Source organism: Loxodonta africana, chromosome 11 (genome assembly GCF_030014295.1).
Source record: "Loxodonta africana isolate mLoxAfr1 chromosome 11, mLoxAfr1.hap2, whole genome shotgun sequence".
Lineage (NCBI taxonomy): Eukaryota > Metazoa > Chordata > Mammalia > Proboscidea > Elephantidae > Loxodonta > Loxodonta africana.
This window is the reverse complement of record NC_087352.1, coordinates 84,176,433-84,194,432: the sequence shown is the minus strand read 5'-3', so window position 1 is coordinate 84,194,432 and position 18,000 is coordinate 84,176,433. Positions and strand designations below refer to the sequence as shown.

At 38.8% G+C, this 18,000-nt stretch overlaps 1 protein-coding gene across 6 annotated transcripts in view; it reads right to left on the bottom strand.

Annotated features, from left to right (window-relative positions):
• The window catches only part of ZNF521 (zinc finger protein 521), a 297,172-nt gene that overhangs the window by 169,610 nt on the left and 109,562 nt on the right, over positions 1–18,000 (bottom strand). The gene's annotated exons all lie outside the window — the stretch shown is intronic.

The window sequence follows — 18,000 nt, the reverse complement described above, 5'->3', positions numbered from 1 at the left end:
AGGTATATATTACACATTGACAATTTTATTAAAATGCAGATTTTAATATATTTAATGTTTCTTTTGTATTCATTCTAAAATGATTTGCATATTATGTGAGCATCTGAAGAGCCAAATGAAAAGAGGAAATATTACAGGAATGATTTAAAATTAATGCAGTCAACCCAGATGTCTAATATTTAATAAAAAATTCCCTCTGCATTTTGCTTGTTTTTATATAAAAAGGCAATTCTGAAGGCCAAAATCTTTTATAGGGTTATTATTGATACAGACCTTATTGCTTTCAGCAAAAAAATATTAAAAAGTAAGCACATGAAAGAAGACAGAAAACACAATAATAATTATGTCTTGTGTAATGAAAGACAACCAGGATTTCTTCAATAACAGAAAGATTCAAATACCATAGGGCAGAAAATGGATTATTAAATGTTAGAAGGGCACTGCTAGATATTACATGTAGCTGGGATCAGCTGGGATCAAGAAAAAATGAGAGTTTCACAAGGGCCAGATTTTAATAGTATATTTTGTTTGGAAAGTTCAAGAGGTGGCCCACCATTTCTTCCTTTTGCAAAAGCTTCAGCGGCCTGAACTTCCTTAGCTAAACAGGACCTGCACTTTGAGGTGAGCAGAGACAAAGCAACTTGCGAAAAACTGGAAACAGGAAAAGTGATAAATGATTACGGTAAATGCTGAAAGATTTATGAGGAACAAAGAGAAGACAAACAAGTCTGAAAGCCAGATATAAGCTTAGCAAGTTATCTATAAAGTAACTCTACCTTGTATTAGGTGTTTTTTGTTTTTGTTTTTTTTTAACTACGTTCTTAGCAAATGTGCACTCTTATTTCTGTCGTCTTCTTAACATCCAAACGGAAAATCAGACCTTTTCAAAACCGGTTGTGAGATCTCTTCTTCACTTTTCAAAACAATCTATCGCTGAAGATCAGAAGAAATTTTAAAACTTTTTCACTCTCCAAAAGAGGGAGACTTTTCATAAACACAGACAAGTGCGTACAATGGACGTGGTGGGGATGGTGTTTCTACTAGAATAAGAGGTCCAATTAGAATATTATCAGAACACTCTAATAACGTTCAATTACAATATCATAATTTTTTCAATTCTCTAAAACGAAAGTTCACCAACAAGCTAAATTATTAACATAAAAGTCGAAACTGGTGAGCATTATATAAACAAATTCCGAGTCTGCTTTCTTTAAGGTAACAAGATTTTTACTAGATTATCAACCTCTTCCTTATCCACAGGAAACAGGTGAGGGTCATTCCTTTCCGGCATCTAGAAACTGATGACAACACCATCTCACTATCAATGCCAGATGGCAGCCATCGAACTCTGAGAAAACAACCAAACACCACTCCTGGATCCCTGCCCGCTGCAACAAAGCTTCAGCGATACAAGTTGAAAACCGCATGATTCTGCATTCTCTTTTATCTGACTCTATAACTCCACACGTTTCTAGTGTAAGAAAGGGTCTGATAATTGTGGGTGTGATTTATATTTAAGGGTGAATACATACAAAGAATATATGCAGATAAATTCAACTCACACCCAGCTTATAGAAAATCAATTAAAAACAAAAACTCAATGATGAGTCTAGTTTTTCCCTTAAAAAACCACAAATCACCCAAACCTGATACCCCTAAAACAAATCCAAGTGTTTAACACTTCTCCCTAGCTGAAAAATATTACTACTTATTAAATTTGCTCAGCATTCTAGGTCAAATCTACCACATTTCATGTTTATCTTTTAGGCTTAAATCCTGTTGTTTCATTTAAAAATATTTTCAAACACATCATCTCATTTGTACATGTGGGGAAAACAGTGAATCAGAATTTGTCATGCATCTAGACTGGAAGAATGTAACTACTGAGCCTGAAAATTTCGTAAGTGAATTTATTATTAAATTTTTAGTCTGTATACAAGCATGATATATGATTATACAAATGTATAAAGAGTTATAGAGCGATGGACCATTATAAATAGTGTGCAATCTCTGACACCATGCTTAAATCAGGTTTTTGTTTGTGGTCCATGTCTGACTATATCTATTACATAACTGTTCTCTTCAGCCTGTAAATCTCAACTAGGTGTCAAGTGAGCTGAGGGTTAGGTTCAAGTTTTTACCCAAACTAGGATTCAAGGGAGCTAGAAACTGTTTTTCCCTCTCTCTCCAGTACCAATCAGTTTAAGATTAGAATCTGTATTTGACCTTAAAAAACAAACAAAAAAATTGATAATCATAGATGATATCTCTTTGTAACTGAAATAAAGAAAGCTCACCTACAGAATTCTTAAGCTTTAGGGCCAGGAGATGGAGTGACTGAGAAGTAAAAAGTTTGAGCAAGGAATGCTATTTTAAAAATAAATAAATAAATAAATAAATAAATAAATAAAGGTTTCATGAAAGACTGATTTATGTTTTAAAATATAAATTGAAAAATCTTGTTTTACTAATACTATAAATGGACCTATATTCCCAGGGACACACAAGAACTCACTGACCAAACTCCCAGCGGGGTTGGGCCCATGTTTTAAGGAAATCAGACTCTCCCAAGACCTTTCTGTCGTTGCTGTTGCCAACATCCTCTGAGGTCTACTGATGTCCTTGAGAGCTACCAGTCCCCATCAGCCGGAACTTTTTGGCTTGAACAATGCAGACTACGTTTAAATTACTCATACAGATTTAAACAATCTCAATTTCTTTTTACATATGGAAGAAACCTGGGAGGACCCTTTCAATGACTCTTTCTGTATCAACTGGAACTTTTTTTTTCCCTTCGGCACTCACAGAGTGCCACTTACAGGGAGTGTCTTTCTGTGTTATGGCAAGTTTTCTGCATTTCCATGTGAAGTACTTAACGTGTCCATGTTAAATTTTAATCTTTGGAATCAGTCACTTCACACTAGCTGACTCTCCGAGAGCTATAGTCTCACAGCCGGGGGAGGGGGGAAGAAAAAAAGTTTGCTGGAAACCAACTACCCAGCCTAAAAGTCTATTTAAAGATGCCAATGTGTGTGCATAGTTAGTGCAGATGTTTTTCTACAGCAACTGTACTTGCTGAGCTTCACCATTTCCATAAAGCACATTAAAACAAGTGTGTGAACACTCCGAGATGAAAGTCTCCAACACTCCTGAGACTTTCCGTGGAAAGTAGAGCCGCCTGACTTTTCTCCAAGCAGACAGGAATGCCCATGATTCAGCAGCCTGAGTAAATAAAAGAGGTCCTTATTTCCTAATTTCGCTGGCTGGCCGCACTGCAGCAGCCTCTGTGCTCCTGCCAAAGGGGACGCAGAACTGGGACTACACCCAGCCGCTGAAGGCCTGTCTTTGTTAGCCAGCCAGGCTTTCCCAACCATCTTCTGGCAGCAAAACCACCATATCCTGCAAGGAAGACCTCCATCTCGGGCTCGATGGTTCTCTCGTCTGCCTAAACGGACCAAACAACAGATTTCACCTGGTCTGTGTCGCAGGAGGACAGCTGGAAACTCAGTTAGCAGCAGAGCCAACACCTGTTCAGTTGTATTTATGGGGAGAGTGCTCACTAACAGAAAAGTGAAGTAACACTAGAAGGAGTTATTCCACAGGAAAAAGGCACCAGAGTACAAAGTACCCTTGTGATGGGAGCCATCAGCCTCTCATTTGCCAACCTGGGAAGGAGGGAGCAAACACTGGACGGCCTTTTAACCCAGCTGCTGCTCAGGGAAGGGCCACTCAGTTGTCAAATGAGGGCCTGAGAGTCTCAGTTTGCAACCTGACACAGCGGAAAAGAAAAGCTGAGGGACCCAGCTGCTCTGTGGCTTTCAGGAAGCAGCCAGGTATTTTATAAAGAAAAAAAAAAGACAAAAGAAGGATGAAGAGAAGATGCAGAAGGGTTAGGGGTTGACGCTGATGCTTCTTTAGTACAATTATGCAGGTCTTATGTGATGGCTCCTGTGTTGCTATAATGCTGAAAGTTATGCCACTGGTATTTCAAATACCAGCAGGGCCACCCATGGTGACCAGGTTTCGACAGAGCTTCCAGACTAAGACAAACTAGGAAGAAAGGCTTGGTGATCTACTTCCAAAAGTTAGCCAATGAAAACCTTACAATCACAAGCGAATATAGTCCAATACAGTGCTGAAAGATGTGCCCCATAGGTTGAAAGGCACTACACAATAGCCACAACAATGAACTCAAACATACCAACTATCACGAAGATGGCACAGGACTGACAACGTTTCATTCTGTTATACATCAGATCACCATGAGTGGGAGCCAACTTGACAGCAACTAAAACAACAATTAGTGTCACGTGCAAGGTTCCTGAAGCCAGGGACTATGCCTCCCAAAATGCTGACTTCAATATGAGAAACTGGAAAACATTTTAAGGAGAAATTAAAGACACAAGGTGGCTTGAATCATTTGCAATATTAAAGATATTATCCAAATTTCTGAAGTTACGGCAGTTTCCAAGACTTTTAGCTCTTCACTGCGTTGGTGTGCAAGAAGCTGGGTTACTGATAACCTTTGCTACCTGAGCTCATTCACTGTAATGGCAGAGTGCCCTCTAAACTGCCCACAGGGGAGTCAGTATCATGCATGTGCAAGTGCTACACAGCAAGGTTTTCTTAACAGGGACAGGATTTACATCAATGGTTACTTTCACGAGAGGAAAAGAAGCACAAATCCTAACACGTCTGCTGCTTCTGTCTTGAGGAGTGCCGTGGCTCAGAATCTGAGAACTAAAAGTCAAGAGTCTGGAGTTTTACTTCTAGCTTCATAACTGACTTAGAGTGTGACCTGGCCAAGTCATTTAATCTGCCCCTGCCTAGGTATTTCACCTGCAATATGAAGATAATAATTCTTACTACTTACCCTCTAGGGTGTTACAAAGATTAGTGAATGTTTCTAGGGCACCTTATCATTGCTAGAAGAAAAGCTGCATGTGTAAACAAAAAGATTTATACGTGTTGCATGTATTTATGTTTCCACATGTAAGCGTCTATGTATACAGTACCCACATATTTTAGCATTTTCTTTCCCTAACGGAGCTCCTGGAATATTAGTTTTAAGGATTGGCCAAATGGAAATCGACGCCTTAAGCATTCACAGTTGTATATGTGGCCAGCAAGAAAGTAAAATATAGTTGGTGATATCTAAAAATTAATGAACCATGAATCCATGCTGACTACGTTGCGAGTGTTACATATCATACACAGGATACCATCTTGGGTCTTCACAGACAGGTAACCTTGGAACAACCATTTTGCTATGCACTTCTGAAGCCAACTGTGTAATTCTGAAATTACCTCGCTTTCCCTTAAAACACTAGCAATTACAATCACTGCATTATTCAGCATCAAAATGATAGTTAATGTAGTAGATGACTTTTATTTTTTGAAAGTGTCAAAGAGTAAGTAAAAAAATGGGACAAAAGTAAATTTCCAGGTTATTTTCCCGTTTAGCTTAATTTTCAAAAATTCCTACCAGCACACTTTAAGAGCAGTTTTGAACTTTCATACCGAGTAGAGTTTACACCATTTTTCATTAATTAGCTACCTCAGCCACCTTAGAAGCCCTGGTGGCACAGTGGTTAAGAGCTCAGCTGCTAACCAAAAGGCTGGCAGCTCGAATTCACCAGCCACTCCTTGGAAACTCTGTGGGGCAGATCTACTCTGTCCTATAGTGTTGCCATGAGTCGGAATCAACTTGAGGACAATGGGTTTCGTTTGGTTTTGTGACACCTTAAGAAAAGCTAAGAATACTAAGGGAAATATAAAGGTGTGCACAAATGCTAAGACAAGTTAAAAACCAAACTCACTGCCATCGAATCGATTCCGGCTCATAGGTTACCCCTGCTCAAATAGAACGCTATTTGAAATGTGTGTTTAATAGACAATAGACACAGGTAATGGTGATACTTACGTCATCCCAGTGCCATAGCAGTAGTAATAATTTTACATCATCATATTTATTAACATCTCATCTAACCAAATTACATAATACATTTTTAAGGATTTTAGGTAACAATATAAATTGCTAAAGGATAAGATCATTTCTAAATAAACCATTATGCATTATTACACAATCGCTTGCCTTCATTCCCAATAGAAATGTCAACAGTGTTAGAAATGCAACTTTAACGATGTAACCATCACTTTCTCCTTCTTTGTTTTAAGTCAATAGCTCCACGTTAAATTCACTCCATTGTCACATAACTACTTGAAAATGAATATTCTTTATTGGGCATCCAAAGGAGGAATGTGAACTTTCAAAGTATTTATAATTCACACGTTTTTAAATTCTGTCCACATTCCAAAGTGTTCTAGAAGGACCAATTAAATGCATTAACGGTTAAGTTATGAGGGAAAAGGGTGGGGACCTAAATAAAGGGGGCTATCCATTAATGATAGAAGCTGTGGAAAGTGAGAATTAATGGTTCACATTTTTAACACAGTCTTAAGATGAATTCCAGATATCAGAGCTCAGAGTTTTTTTGTTTGTTTCAATACTTCCTAAAAAAAAAAAAAGAGACTCACTTTGCCCAACAGCCCTGTCTCGCTTAAGAGAAGCCTACATAAGAGATCAGAAGTTAGCACTCCTTTATTGCTCTCCTTAGGTAATCCCTGTCTCTGCATCCATCGTCTCTTTTCATGAGACACATTTCTACTATGTGTGCAGAGAGGAGTACAAATGTTTTGCTTGCTGTTGCTTAAAGTTCATTTGAACAGACGGAGCTCAATGAATTCCATCTTCTGCAGCCAAATTAAATAGAAAACAGTGCATTCTTAAGCAGTTCACACTAACTCCACCTCTCAAATCAGAGGAAAAAGCTGACGTGAAACCAAAGAACAGTCCTTGTCTAACACAAGGAAATCAAGACATTGTGTTTCTGAAGCCAGACAGAAGGAAAAGTGGTTTCCAATTATGTGGGGGGTGAGAACTACTTTCTTTTTTCTAATCTCTGGCTCACTTAAAAATATATATAACTAATGATAAGCACCAACCTCTTGGTGTTTAATAATTGGCAATTATGTATTACACATCTGTTTTCTGTGCTGCGACTATGAGCGTTCTAAATTATTTTAACATGTTTATCTTTCCTTTACTATTGACAGACACTGATTAGCAGTGTGAATTTCCCAAATCCGTACTGTTTTGTTTTGCTTTTTTCCTCTATTTTGAGTTAGAAGATATTAGTTACTATTTATTCTTGTGTTCGTATATGATCTCGTACCACAAAGAATGTGAAGTAGTTCTTCACAGCTTGTTTACTTCATTCACTTATTTAATCAACATTTATTAAGCACCTACTATGTGTTCAGGTGGAAACCCTGGTGGTGTAGTGGTTAAGTGCTATGCTGCTAACCAAAAACTCAGCAGTTCAAATCCACCAGGCTCTCCTTGGAAACTCTGTGGGGCAGTTCTATTGTGTCATACAGGGTCGCTGTCAATCAGAATCCACTCGACAGCAATGGGATGTGTTCAGGTCTGACACTGGCTTCTGAACTCTAGAGATTGTTTTTTGTTTTTAAGTTTCCATGTCCTTGTCTATAATAACAGAAAAATTACAGCCTACCTCAAAGTTAAAATTACAAGAATCAAGCATGACATTGTATGAAGGAGCTGTCAAGACCTACAAGTGTACTAAATTATTACTGCTACTATGAAAGTCAAAAGTAGCTTCAAGTTATAACTGATAAATGTGAAAACAGTACAAAGGAACAGAAATTAACTATAATTTAGTCGTTGCTTTTTCATGTGAAGATTCTAATAATCATAAAGGACTTAAGGGGCATATACACTGGAAAATAAAAATTACAAACACAAGAGTCACTAAATAAAATATCTTCTGAACGCTACTTAGAAATATCTTGCAAACCATTCATTAACAGCTGCGCACACTGGCAGGTTGTGATTAAATCATTAGCGTAGTGAAGTCACTACGACGGAAAAGCCTGCATTGAACGTCTTAGCACCACATCCCACGGTGCTGACTCCAGCCTTGTATCTTGCCATTTTGCTTGTTTAGAAATTCCTTGAGGCAAATTCTATTTTCTCCAAAATCCTTTATCGAGCACTAATATGAAACATTCTCTTCAGCTTTGAAGAAATTGTCACACTTTTTGAAAAATACCCGGTAAATTTCTCAGGGCCACAATACTAATCATTAATTATTTTAAATTAACGTCTTTACTGTGAGAGCACAAGATAAAAAGGGATTCTTCCACCGAGACAACCCAGTTTGATAATGGCTCAGTTAGAGAATGGTGAACCTCAGAAAGTTCACTCCACCACTCTAATGGTTTTTTGAAGAGCTGCCATAATCCACTACAATTTTCAAATGAAGAAATCAAATTATCTTTCAAAGAGGAATTTGGACTATCGAAATGGTTTGTACTGTTCAACTATACTGAATATTTCTCCAACATATAGGCATTGGTCCACGACTGGAAAACTTTTGATCGTAAGGAACTGAAACAGTACTGAAACGTTGTTTACTGGAGCTGTATTTCACCTGCGTTATATCCATGGCAGCAGTAAAGCCGACTTGAAGTTTCGACAGTTTAAAAAGGCCACACTGTATACTTCACTGCAGATAAGGCCACTGGAGAATACAAAAGTGTTGAAAGGCTAAAATTTAATTAATGACCAATTAGCACCCCCTGTGGGTTCATTGTGCAGTAAAGTGATAAATACAGTTTGCTAATGTAGAAAAAGCTGTTACCAAGATTAGGGGGGGAAATATTACTACAATTATCCATCTGTTATTGTAATACAACTGACCCTAGTGTTCTTGATTTTAACATTGACGTGTCTAATATATGATAAGGATCCTGAAGGTCTATGGCAAATAATCACTTTTTAAAATTTTGTTATGCACACAGTTTGACTCATACAGGTTGTCAGGCTGGAGTGTAAAAGACAGTCATAAAGCTAGTGAGTGCACCTAGCCAACCACCTAGCAGCTGCAGGTCAAAGTAGTTTACGGTATCTACTCCTCAGTCACTGTATATACATTTTATGAGGAAGTTACTATATGCTAAAAGTGGTCTTCAAACATTAGGGCTGGCTGGACTATGTTGAGATTTTGTGCATATGAAGGGGCCTACTAGGGTAAATCATCAATGCATCCTTCACAATATGTTATTTTTTAGTGAACTAACAGAATCATTAACTTTCATATTAATATTCACATAGTAAAATTAAAATTGAAAAGTGAGATTGGATCTCAAGTAACCCAAATAATATAAAGAGTCCCATTATTTCAGATGCAGAAGTGCTGGTTACACTCCAAAAACAAAAATCAAAAAAACCCACTGCCGTCAAGTCAACTTTAACCCCATATGACAAAGTAGAACTGCATCATAGGGTTTCCAAGGAGTGCCTGGTGGATTTGAACCGCCAACCTTTTGGTTAGCAGCCGTAGCTCTTAACCACTACGCCACCAGGGTTTCTGGACTGCAAAAGATAAAGCTAATTTCTTAAATAACTCTACATAAGGTCACTATGAGTCGGAATTGACTTGATAGCAAGGGTTAGGGTTTTTTTGGGTTTTTTTTTGGTTTAGGGATACAGGTCAAAATATTTCTACACAAATCACATAATCACAAGTATCTTTATGCACAGAGGTTTTTTATGTACATAATTAGCCAAAAGAAACCATTCTGAAAACAATGCTGATTATCAATCTGAGAACCATGAAGCCTATTCTCCCTTATTTTCTAATTCTCACTTTTGGTTGTTTATTCTTTCCTAGTACCACTATTTCAGAATGAGTATAAAAATGATATCCAAACCCATTAAATCTGTCCTTTTTTTTTTCTTCTTGTTGACAGTTCTAGTAATTTATTTACGGGGACCACTATCAGTGTGTATATGCATGTGTTCTCACTCAGAGTTGACAAAATGTCCAGAATAGATGAAACGATTCACACCAACGTAATCTTTCAAATATGTTAGGATACTTCATATTATAAAAGTATTAATTATAATAATTTGCCACTTACTGCAAATAAACATCTATATAATCGTATCTTAACTAAACACTTCTTTAGGGGAAGACTTTATGATGCTATTTTTTACTGACATAGTTCACTGAGAAGTGTCTTGTCAAAAATCCCAAAACCAATGACAAAGTAAGGCCTCAAAACCCCTGTGAAACCTCCATGAAATACTATTTCATTTTGAAGGCAAAATTCAAGAGAATTTGAAAATAAGAAAAATGATGTCTAAGGCTGTGTGGACACAGTAACATAACAGGTAGTGAAGTTGCCTGGAATCAAAGGGAAGGGGTTAGAGGTCCCATCCGCACTTTCCACAACACATGCAGACACTCAGTCCTCTGGCACCCACATAAAGGACAGGAGCCGAGTTTACTAAAATCTTCTGAAATCTGAATGTGCTAATGTGACTTAAATAAGAGAAAATTTAAAAATTCCAAGCAGATAATAAAGAATTTGATATGTACCTTCTTAGGCCACATGTAAAACGTACCAATTTTTGATGATAATTTTCATAGCAAAATTGATGGCAATGTTTTTTGTCCTTGAAAAGGAGGACACAGATAGCAATGCCCATCTATGTATGTCTGAATCAGATGGGTACGACCCTTGCAAAAGCGTGCTTCGAATATCAAAGACGTAAAACCCATCAGCACAGTCTGCCTCGCACTGTCTTTAAGGAAGGACTTCACGCTGAATCTCTGCAGAGCCCCCTTCCATGTCTGAGTCCTATGCTTTTCTCTTAAATGACCTAATGTTGTTTGGCATGGGTTGTGCATACCTCTGGGTCTGACTTTAAGGATGAAAGGAAAGAAAATAAGTGAAGTTGACTGACACCTACACAGAGACAAGAAAGTCAAGGTTGTCACTCTTAACTTTTCATATATGTGAAACATAAGATGTAAGATCTGTCAGAAGTCTTAGCCTTCAGGGGAAAAAAAGGGCTGATTTTCACAGATGAACACACTGAGGTCAATGAACGTAATTAATGTGCTATAATCTTATACTAACAAATCCAAATGCAAGTCCCTGGTGCCCAGCAAGCACCTCAGCTCTACGTCCTAGACAACTCCCAAAAGTCCATGTGTCTCTAACCGCCCCCCCCCAAAATCTCAAAACTCAAATGCCGAGTCATCTAAATTATGCAGGTAATCGAATAAACTTAAAATGGTACTTACAGGGTCGCTGTGAGTCAGAATCAACTCGACTTCGACAGCACAGGGTTTGGTGTTTTTTTGCTTTTGTCGTATTGATGACTTTTCTTTTTTAAAAACAACCTCATACTTTTCGATTATAAAACTAATTAATGCTAACTAACATACATTTGCACACTTACGCCAAAAATCAAGCAAAAAGAATATATGAACCTGTAACCCACTACTGACAAGTCACGATAACCTATTTCATAGTTTAATTTCACTTATGGCTACTCTCTAGAAAATGCGCACACACACACACACACACCCCTGCTCTCAACAGTTTGTCTTCTCCCTCTCTCCCTTCTTATCCAGCTTCCTTCCTTTCTCCCTTCTTCCCTCCCTTCCTTCCTTCTCCCCTCTCCTCTGAGAGGGCTAATCTGGTCTAGTCAGGTTTGGGCAAATAAAAGAAGAAATGCTACAAATTCAGGCGCTCTAGTCAGCTTCACTTGTTTCATGCTCTAGCCTGTAGACACATTCCCTGCCATTCACCCCAATGAGGTGTACAATGAAGACTCCCTCTCACCTTTCCTGTAAGCTACCCTTCCTTAATTATTATTGTAGCTACTATTGGCTCTACACCACAAAACCAAAGATTGACCTTCTGTCACCACCTGATGACCCAGGCAGTGTTTCTTAGTAGTCTACCAACCACCTGCATCCTAACCACCTGAACTGCCCATGGAAAAAGCAGACTCCTGGGCTCCCACATCTACTGACTCCAACCTTCTAAAGATGGGGCCCAGAAATTTCCATTTTTGGCAAGCTTCCTGGGTGCTTTACCTACACTTCCACAATTGAGAACCTTTCTAGAATGTTTTATTTCCCGTCAATCACCTGTCCAGACGCTCTGCTTAAAGACTGCTACGCTCAGCTGTGTATTCTGTATTTGCTGCTCTATATAGGAAACCCTGGTGGCATAGTGGTTAAGTGCTACAGCTGCAAACCAACAGGTCGGCAGTTCAAATCTGCCAGGCTCTCCTTGGAAACTCTATAGGGCAGTTCTACTCTGTCCTATAGGGTCGCTATGAGTCAGAATTGACTTGACGGCACTGAGTTTTATACTAGAATGCAGCTGACGAAGCATTTTCTCTCCCTTATCCAAAGACCCAATCGAATCCCAGCTCTTCTAAGAAGCAGCTTTTACAGAAAGAAAATGAAATCATTACCCCTTTGCTTTCCCATTCCTTAACAGTTGCCTCTCCCCCATTTTGAGTAGGACTCCAAGCTTCAAATCTTTTCAGTGTAATGTTCAATTAGCTCTGATAAGGCACTTCCTCTCTGAAGAAGGGTGTTGTCGGCAGCAGCTTATAAACTTCTAGAAAAAGACCGTCACCATCTTTAAAGAGCTACAAAGTCCCAGAAAACCCTGGTGGCACAGTGGTTATTTTTGCATAATCAGGATACATAGTTCATAGTTCCGAGTAAACAGCTTGTTTCAAACCTGCAAGTGGAAAAGTCTGTCTCCCAAGCTTTTGTTTATAGTTACTTTTAAGCTGCATTAGCTGGATGAGAAATTTCAACACACTATCAAATTCAGCTGACCCAGTGAACCATTTCCACATAGAAAGAGGGTTGTCATAAAACTTAATACAAAGCAAATGAATAACTGGGGTAGGAAAAGGAGGAAGGGGAAGGGAGCTTCCTATAATCAGCAATACCTCCTTTTTCCACTCAGGAAGGCATTGCTAACATTGCTGATTAAATGCCTCAAGTTTGGACCGCTCTAGAAACTCTAGCTATCTTGTTCTTTGAACTGGCTCCTATCAGTTCCCTGCAACTTCCTGGGTTCAGCATGTAAGTGCCGTATGACAGACAGTAAATTAAGCCTTCTGCTGTCAGAGCTGGGAGGGGGGGCGTGAGGGGGGAGGAGAAAAGTGGCTTGATCTCCCATGATTTTTATTGGTTTCATTTACATCCTGTTTAAGGTCTTCCGAGTACCTCAAGGTGTCTTATCTCTGGCCACCAGGGGGTATTTTACAGTCAAAGCAGTTAACATACTTTCTCTCTCCCTCTCCTCCTGTCCCTTTCCCTCAAGCTCTCTTTTTTCCAAGACACCTTATCTTATCAGGCACATCTCTTCAGGCCACGGAGAACCCATACTTATCAGAAGCAGTGCACTCTATTGTTGTGCAGGGCTGTTAGAGACAAATGCAAGTTCAGGTTAAAAGAAAATCAGCTAACCTCTTCTACACTCAGTTTAGAAATACTAAGGACTGTCTCACCTTTAGTAGTGCTGAATGGTAGGAAGGGTGTTTCTGCCTCCAATTCACAGTGCACATTTTTTTTTTTATATAGAACAACTACCCCCATCAGAGTAGGAAGTCTAAGTACAAAGGGCTGGTAGATGCAGTAAGGTGCACAATGACCCCAAATAATGCCTGTCAACCCCCTCTTGGGTCATTTATCCCAGACATCAGAGGAGGAGGAAGCTGCAACAGACTTCCAGAAAAAACAGAAGCTAAAAGATAGTGGGGAAGAATACACCTACTCCTCACTTATCCACATATCTTACATTTCGAATTTAAATTTAGGACAATAGCAGAAAATCTACTATCCTACTATTTTATACATTGACGACTTACATGTGGCAGTAAGGAACACTGAACACTGAGGTGCCAGATGAGAGTAATGCTGGCTGTGATGGTCAAGGTTATGTGTCCACTTGGCTGGGCCGTGATTCTCAGTTTGGCAGTTATGCAATGATGTAACATAGCTGTTATGTAATAATGTAATCTGGCAGTTATGTAATGATGTAGTCATCCTCCATTTTGTGATCTGATGTAGTCATCTTCTATTTTCACATAATGCCGATTTTTGCATAATGGTCTTTGGAACCTAACCATGTCTGTAAGTGATAAGTGGGTGTAGTCAGAGAGAAGGGACTACTCCCCAAATGTGCCTAATGCTAAACCATGAGATCAGCATAACAAGTATGGCTATTAGACAGGGGTCTGAACCAGTTCAAACCCCGCTAAGAATTTGTGCTTCCACCCCAGATATACTGAATCAGAATCTACATTTTAACAAGATCCCCAGGTGATTCTTACATATATAAAAAAGAACCACCCAAGGATCTCAACTAAAATGATAAGATTCACCTGGGGATCTTGTTAAAATGTAGATTGATTCAGTGTATCTGGAGTGGAAATGCACATTCTCTCAGTGGGTTGAACTGGACCGAACTGGCTCAAAGCCCTGCTATCACATATACGTGCTGTGTACATCTTCTCTAATAGCAACACAGGCACCATCATTCAAACCTATTAAGTATTATCAGTCAGTCTGCTGGGGACCCTGCATACTGAAGGGCTGTATCTTCAGTTACTAACGCTATAAAATGGCCCTCAACAATGGATACACACTGGAATCATCTAAGGAGCTTTTAAAAATACTGGATCCCTCCCCACATCAACCAAATCAGACTCCCTGAAGGTTGGAGCCCAGACATGAATATTTTTAAGTTCCTTGGGTGTGTAGTCAAGGTTGACAACGACCGCTCTAAACCGTCATGAGTCAATTTGCAAAGCCCCATGGAAGGTGGTCTGAAAGCCAGACGCCACACACACAAAAAAAAAACTTTATTATGGGGGCTCACCTACCCCATGACAGGCAAGCCAGCATAGGGGCAAGCTTTCTGTATTAATTTGTGTCCAATGCAATGAACCAGGTATTAAAAAAAAAAAAAGTTACAGCAAGCAATACTGAAAGCTCCAATCACTCACCGTTATCACATGTGAAAGAGCAATATGTGAACAGTTATTAGGACTCTCATCTGTGTGTTTTATGCTCCTTTTAAAAATCCCCATTCCTCTTATCCCTCCTATCCCAGCACCCTCTGGGCTCCTTTATATTAGTGATAACCCCATACTTTCACCTGCGGTGAAGGCTCTCTTAATTGTCCATTATCTTGGAGTGTCAGCACAAAGAAGCAGGGACGGAATCCTCATCCAAATGGTTTCACCTCCCTCTCCTGAGAGTGATGCCCTTGTCAAGGCATTAAAGACACGAAAACCTGCCACTTATCAGAATTGTATTTGAATCGAACCACTGTCCTTGAAAACTGTAGGCAGTAGATAGTATCAAACTGCACTGCATTGCCAGCTCCAGTTCCATGGTGGCTTAGACAGTCTAAAAAGATACTATCCAAACTTTGCCATGCATTACTCATAATAGCAATACAGACAACAATGAAAACATGTTCACTGATTTTTTTTAAATGTTGAATACAAAGAAATTCATGGGTCAGGTTGTTCACAAATACAAAGTTAACAGTTCCAAGCCTTTAAGACACATTTGAATGGAAACTCACCATTGAACCAAACCATAAAACTCTTCTAATTACTCCATATTTCCAGTTCTTAGCAAACATAATTCGTGGCTATTAAAACATCACATTTATCTTGTTATCGGTCTTGAGGAGGGGAATGAACGTATCTTGAGTGATCCTCTGAACAGACTCAAAAACAATGCAGATGCTAAATAGCATTTAAAAACAAAAATGAGAAACAATATAAATTTCCTGTAGCTCAGCCAGTCTGTGTGACTTCTACCTCTCTGCATTTCCTTGCTACTTTTTATACTTATTCAATATGTACCCACACTGCCTTAGAAAAAAGAATTTATGCGTGCCTTTAACAAGTAAACAAGTGTACAAATTAATTCAGAGAACAGTAATTTTGAAAATTTTCTATGTTTAATGTGCACTGCAGTTAAAGTACTTTTTCTGTACAAATTAATTTACTGCATCAGTGATCGATGTTTATGTTTAGGCAATTTTATTTCTCAGTATGGTAAAATTAGACCTAATAGTTGCAACCTGTTATGTCCAATCTGTCACTGAAATTCAAATTGCCTTTTTCCTATTATTCAAGGAGCAATTTGGAGGAATTAAAGCCATCTAAAAACGGAAGACAAACAATTCTCTGTAAGGACTCAATAGCCTGTGTCATCAACCAAATCCACATGCCTGTGATCTTTTCTAAGCAGGTCCTTTCGACATGATTTTTCTGAGCTTCTAAAACTTTGACATCTGCCAAGCCACGCAAGAGAAAATTTTGGAATTAACTGAAAATGTTCAGCCTTCAAGAGAAGTAATCAAGGACTCTGAGCAAAGCAAAAAATCATTTGGTGCTGAGTCAAAATACCAATCCCAACCTAAAACACCAACCCCCAAGCTTCATGGCATGTATAATATTTGCCATGTCCTTTTGTGTTTATTTTGCCTTAACGACATCGTGTTTAATTATTTTTCTTGCAAAATAAATTCACAAGTTTCTTTCTTCTTGGGGGAGATTTAATTACTTGGATGCCTAAGATTTAAATTTTGCAGTATTGGATACCAAAATTGGGAAAAGAATGGGATCTACTTTTCAAAAAAAACTTGTGTGTTGCTCAGTTTTTCTCATTATTTAGCGGCAGGCTTAACCTTATGCAGTTGTTAATGCATGTTCTATTTGATGAATTCAAATGGCATACCTAAACAGAAGAATGGGAAGAGACAAACCGAAGAACTGTACAAAGTCAACACATTCCGGGTAAATGGTAGGAGGATGATGTCTAAGAGGGCTAAAAGTAAAAGCAGACATAACTCAATGGGCCTCTTACTTCAAATACTATGTTGTTGTTGTTAGGTGCTATCGTGTCAATTTTCGACTCACAGTGACCCCATGTGACAGAGTAGAACTCCCCCTTGGGTTTCCTAGGCTATAATCTTTACAGAAGCAGATTGCCAGGTCTTTTTCCCACAGAGCCACTGGGGGGGTTTGAAGCACCAACCTTTCGGTTAGCAGCCGAGCACTTAACGGTCAAAGAGTATATACTATCATTTTACAATATGCTTTCAAAAGATTTTTCTTTTCTTCAACAAAAGGACCCCACATCCCTATAATCATCACTTGATGTAAGAGAATTACTGAAAATGTTTCTTTTGTAACACAGATTTAGGAGTGCTTCATCATGACTGGGTAACTTCAGTTCTCCCCTACAGTTGAGTTTCCACACTATTAGTAGAAAACTGAAAATTTCTATCGAACAAACCATCTTTCTGTCTTCACAGTGATCAATAACTGGTTTGAATTTTTGCTTGCTCTCTTATGGTTTGACAAAATAGCCAAATTAAATGATAATTTTGCCTCAGTTTTTACCTATTTAATGTTACAATTGGCCTCAGCTTATATAATATGCACTAGTCTCCAGAGAAAGGAGCCCTGGTGGTGCAGTGGTTAAGCACACTCAGCTGCTAACCAAAAGATCAGCTGCTCAAACCCACCAGCTGCTCGGCAGGAGAAAGACATGGCAATCTGCTTCCATAAAGATTAAAACAAAAAAGCCCAAACCCATTGCTGCCAAGTTGATTCCAACTCATAGTGAGCCTAAAGGACAGAGTCAAACTGCCCCATAGGGTTTCCAAGGAGCAGCTGGTAGATTTGAACTGCCGACCTTTTGGTTAGCAGCCAAATGCTTAACCACTGCGCCACTAGGGGTCCTCCATAAAGATTACAGCCTTGGAAACCTTGTGGAGCAGTTCGACTTTGTCCTATAGGGTGGCTATGGTAAGAACTGACTTGACAGGATACAATAACAATAGTCTCCAGAGGGTATCAACTCTGTTCCCCCGGAAAAGGGAAAAGGGGACAGGCCAGTATGTGACTCTTCCTACCACTGACACCTTTATATACAGCTTTCTCTCTAGATACAGAAAAGGCAACAAAATTAAGAGAGATAATTATTTGTTCAGAAAAACTAACCAAAGCTCAGAGTCATTCTGTACCAGAAGATCTGATTTTGAGATAACTGAAAT